We start from the raw sequence: 6,000 nt of genomic DNA on the forward strand, positions 1-6,000 counted from the left end.
ATACGATATATCTAAGTATCTGAAATCTGTGGGTTAGATGTAGAACCAAGTGCAGGAATCCCGACGAGCTAGGATATAATCCCTGGAAACGCTTTTTGGTCAGATTTTTCTGGAACGCATGTATTAAGTATCTACAAAATGCCATGCCGTTCTGTAAGGTACAGGGGTACAATATCGACTGGTAAAATATAAAGTACAACATGGACAGCTGATGATGATACAATGTACTTAGTTAAATTAATATTCTTTTTTCTTTAATATACGACATCTAATTTCGATTTTTAATTTAAGTATTTGTTAAAAATATTAATGAACATGTTCCCATAGACGCGTATAGATGGCAGCACCAGTCTCTCTAGCTATATCGTAAACCTGTAAAAGGTTTCGTATTAGGAGGTGCAAGCACCTACTGCTTGCCCTTAGAGTTAGTCAAAGACGCATAGTTTTAAAAAGATGGCATAATTAAAAGAAGATATTATATTTCGACAGCTTACGCTGTGACGGGGTAGCCTAGGTGGCGTTAGCCCGGATTGTTAAAGACTCCGGTTCGAATCCGGCCTTCGCCACTGATCTTACTCTGTCTATTGACAGCATGTCAAAATTCAAATTTGAATGAATCTTTGTCAAGGTCATGCATTTAAGGGTTAATTAATATGTTTAATGACATCTTATTTCGATTTTTAACTTAAATATGGTGTATCAGTGTGAGCGGGGCAATTTAAACTATCGCTAAAATATTAATAAAATAAATAAACATTATGTAGAATGTCAGACATACCATATATATAACTCCGTATAGACAGATAAAGTCTAAAAAAAACGTACCTCAGTACCATACAGAAAAAGGTACGGTGACCTAGATGGCATTACACCTTTAGGGTACGCTCAGCTAGATGGCGCTAATATTAATATTTAACATTTTAACACATATCAAGCTAAGAATATGGGCGAAATTGTCAAAACTGAGGTTCAAAAGTTTTAAGCCTGTGTCAAGAGATGGCAGTCTATGCACTGTGATTACACATTTTACTTCGACAGTAACTCTCTATTGGACATACGAACAAAAACAGACATTTAAAATACGAATATGTCACCCTTCTAAATAGGTAATTAAAAACATGGAAGATGAAAATTTAAGATTAGTTGAAACTAAGGTACTGCAGTCAGAATTGCCCCCTGAACCTCACTTCAATAGATAGCAGGCCTTGTAGTTTACATAGATCAATAGGTACAAGGGAGCTATGGAGTAGATATTGATTAGCTAAAACCTCAGATTTGTAAGTAGGTATTAGAGTTTCGTATTTTACCATAATAATTAATTATATTCCTCTTTCAGGTGAATCCACGTAAAAGTAACGTGAGTCATGATTTCATTGAGTGTTTATTTGAACTACGCAAATGAAAGGATCAATGCATATATCGGGAAATAACACTTAGTCCTTTTTCACATTATCCGATCCGATATCGGATGTCGGAAGGATTTCAATGGAAAAAACCAAGATGCGCGTGTGTGTGTGGATTGAGTGAGCACCTTCCGAAAATAAAAAAAAATATGCTGATCATTTAGTAAAAGTTCTAAAACAATTGTAAAACGAATCTCTGAATTTGTAAAAAGATAAATCAAAAGATACAGCCATTAACATGTGCTCACTCAGTTCTCACAAACTACCAACGAAAACAGTGAATATATTCATTTAACATATAATATTTATATACTAACATTTAGTAAAAAATAGGCCAACCTACCTCTATAAATATTAGATCACCTAGTGACGTATTAAATTTTTTACAAATAGTTTCTTATGCTCACTCAATCCACACACTTTTGAAAAGCCGAATTTTGATGAAAAACATAAGATTTAGACCGCTATTATATGTGTATAGTTTAGTAAAAGTGAAATGGGAATTTGTAAAATACAAAACGAACCACTAACGTGTCAGGTTTTTTTATAATAAATTTTTGTAAGTGCTCACTCAGTCCACACGTTTTGAGAAAGTTAAAAATGTAAATATCTTACGATTTGTAGCACCTAAGACACTCGAAAGTACTTCAACATTTAGTAAAAATTTTTACTAAATATCCACCATCTAATATTTTATATTCGTTGTCTGGTTTTAAAGATATTCAGACATAACTTTTCTCATACAAATGTATCAAGTAGGGTGACCACACTATGTCGGCTCCTGATTTTCCCCACCTTCCCATTGTCATATTGAGATTGGGGAGTTTCGTTCGTTCAATTTTGATAATATTAAACTAATACCATATTAATTCTCCATCTGCAAACTGTTTTTAGGTTATGTTCTTGGCCTAGTGATGATGTGTATTGTGTAATTTTTATCGACGTCAGGATAATAACCATATCGACATGCATGCATTAAAAAGGACATGAATGATAATTGGTAAGAAACAAAGAATATACTTCACTAGTAAGAAACCAGAACCTGGTAATCTAATCGCGCTAACAGATGAGCGTACCGGATTTGTAAGTGGGAGCGAGAAATAGTTATTCTTTTCTCGCTCCCACTTACAAATCCGGTAAACTATTATCAAAATTGAACGAAACTCCCCAATCTCAATATGACAATGGGAAGGTGGGGAAAATCAGGAGCCGACATAGTGTGGTCACCCTACTTGATACATTTGTATGAGAAAAGTTATGTATGAATATCTTTAAAACCAGACAACGAATATAAAATATTAGATGGTGGATATTTAGTAAAAATTTTTACTAAATGTTGAAGTACTTTCGAGTGTCTTAGGTGCTACAAATCGTAAGATATTTACATTTTTAACTTTCTCAAAACGTGTGGACTGAGTGAGCACTTACAAAAATTTATTATAAAAAAACCTGACACATTAGTGGTTCGTTTTGTATTTTACAAATTCCCATTTCACTTTTACTAAACTATACACATATAATAGTGGTCTAAATCTTATGTTTTTCATCAAAATTCGGCTTTTCAAAAGTGTGTGGATTGAGTGAGCATAAGAAACTATTTGTAAAAAAATTAATACGTCACTAGGTGATCTAATATTTATAGAGGTAGGTTGGCCTATTTTTTACTAAATGTTAGTATATAAATATTATATGTTAAATGAATATATTCACTGTTTTCGTTGGTAGTTTGTGAGAACTGAGTGAGCACATGTTAATGGCTGTATCTTTTGATTTATCTTTTTACAAATTCAGAGATTCGTTTTACAATTGTTTTAGAATTTTTACTAAATGATCAGCATATTTTTTTTTATTTTCGGAAGGTGCTCACTCAATCCACACACACACAGATGCGCCTGTAATGTATAGGATACTAGCTTTTGCCCGCGGCTTCGCTCGCGTTAGAAAGAGATAAAAAGTGGCCTATGTCACTCTCCATCTAAAAAATCACGTCAATTCATCGCTCCGTTTTGCCGTGAAAGCCGGACAAACAAACAGACACACACACTTTCCCATTTATAATATTAGTATAGATCGGTCCTACATCCGATATTGGATCGGATAATGTGAAAACGCACTTAGGGTCGGTTGCACCAAACCGTCTGTCACCGTTAGTGCGTTTTCACATTATCCGATCCGATATCGGATGTCGGACCGATATCCCATACATTACAGCCGCCATCATGGATTTTTTTCTATTGAAATCCTTCCGACATCCGATATCGGATCGGATAATGTGAAAACGGTCTTAAAGCGTTATAAGTATGGGAAGTTCCATAGACGTCTGCTGCGTGACGATGATGTGTCTGTCAAATGTGGTTGATGCAACTGGCCCTTATTTAGAGATATACATATATTTTAATGCCCTAATAGGCTATTCTCCCAGAGCTGTAAGAACCTCTTTTTGACACATGACAGCGTCCACAAAACGTAAACACGCGCAACCTAATGAAATTATAAATAAAATCCTGTAATCATATTTAAAAAAATTAAGTACTTAAAAACAGTATTTCGCTTACTTTAAACATAATCTAACACATGTTACATTTTTGCGGATCTTCGTTAGTGAGTATCATCGAGTACATACCCTAATAGAGCAGAAATGTTATTTAATTTGTTCGAGAACGATTCCGCCAACTCGCGGCTACTCATATCCCCTCTCACTGCGCTCCCATTGGCTGATACAAGGTCAAGTAATAGGTGCTAGGGATGAGGTAGTGCGTAAGTAAGGTTTATCGATAAGGATATTTTAACCCCTTACGCGCTTTATGCACCACCGTGTATCCAAGCCCCAAAAGTCCGTAACATTGCATGCACACACGGTGGAGCAGAAATCTATTACTATTAGTATAAAACATATATTATTATTAGTATAAAACACGGTATACAAAAAAGGGAAAACTATATTTTCTTGGAAGTAAAAATGGTATAATAATCAGATTATAATTATTTTAAGTAAAAGTTATGAAATTTTCCAATCCCTAATTATGTATCTTCGAGTTTCTCAAGTTGTGTTTTTTATTTCGATTTAAATAACAATTTATTATTTTACAAATTACTTGAACGTAATATTTAAATTAATACATATATCAGATAGAGATTTTACGAAATCGTGTCACCTAAATATACCCAAAACATATCTAATTACACCTAAGAATTAAGTACCTAATACATATAATATAATCAATCAAGCTTAACATAATCGATAATATACAAATATTCGACATAAACCATTAATGCAAACTTTAGTGCAAGATAACTTTCTCTTTTCGTTATTTAAATAGAGTGTAATCATTATGTAGTAGGTACACACAATAATATTCCTTACTCATTACTTAAATATCGATACACCACTTGATGCTATAAATTAAGCATGTACAACACTAGTGCAGACTGGAAAGAGATGGTGTGATGTGAATTGAGTTACGTGGAAGCAAGAGATAACGACATACGTCTAGCTTGCGTCATCACCTTTCACTTTTGTTGTCCAGTTTAACTTGGCCTCCGGACAAAATTTAATATAAAGTAGTTTATAATTTAAAATCGTAACTTACCGATGAAAAGTTATTCCTTATGTTGTCTATCAGATGTTTTGCTGTTTTTTCTACGAAACTTAATAGCACAGCACGCCATTATAATAATAGTAAAACAAACTATAATTTATTTCGCAATTCGCAGAGACGTACGCACGGATCCAATACTGGTTTTGTACTGTTTTAGTGAGAGCGTGCGCTAACATTTATAAGTGACAAATCACATATCCGTTGCGCAGACGGACAGCCCCATATTACCACTCTATTGGGTATGTCCTCGATGGTGAGTATTTTACGATATTAATTTATCACGCAGGATTTACTTATTATGTCATTTACTTATCATTCATTTTTATTTTTAAACTAGTGCTGTGGCAGAGTCTTTCATCGATTCAAATGACATTTCAGTAAAGTGATAGAAATCGTATATTTGTTTAAGCGCCTCCTTGTACATAGGGCCTAATCGATTCAACCAATTCGAAATTACTTAATCGTTAGATTTGGCAAACGATACGTCTTAGCCACATCGCAACATACTTCAAAACAAATGTGTCAAAAATGTGAACTTACAGATCCGGGACAATAGTTTCCTACTAGTCAAATCAGCTTCTTTTTATGAACTGTCAAAACGATTTGTTAATATGGAATGACTATGAAATACTGAGGAGTGACGTCACGGTCAATTCATGTACCTACTTAATATCTTTCTCTTAGACTTATTTAGTATAGGAAACTAGCCTATTACATTTTTTTATACCACGTCGGTGGCAAACAGGTATACGGCCCGCCTGATGGAAAGCGGTCACCGTAACCTATGGACGCCTGCAACTCAAGGGGTGTCACATGCGCGTTGCCGACCCATTAGAAACTTGTACACTCCTTTTTTGAAGAACCCCATACTGTAGTTCATCACCTCGACATCTGATGCTACTATCATGTCGCCTAACGTAATATTTACCCTTTTTCTGCAAATAAATATTGTTTGTTTGTTTTAGTTGTTCACTTAGGTGATTGATTTGCCGATACGA

Source organism: Leguminivora glycinivorella, chromosome Z (assembly GCF_023078275.1).
Source record: "Leguminivora glycinivorella isolate SPB_JAAS2020 chromosome Z, LegGlyc_1.1, whole genome shotgun sequence".
Taxonomy (NCBI): domain Eukaryota; kingdom Metazoa; phylum Arthropoda; class Insecta; order Lepidoptera; family Tortricidae; genus Leguminivora; species Leguminivora glycinivorella.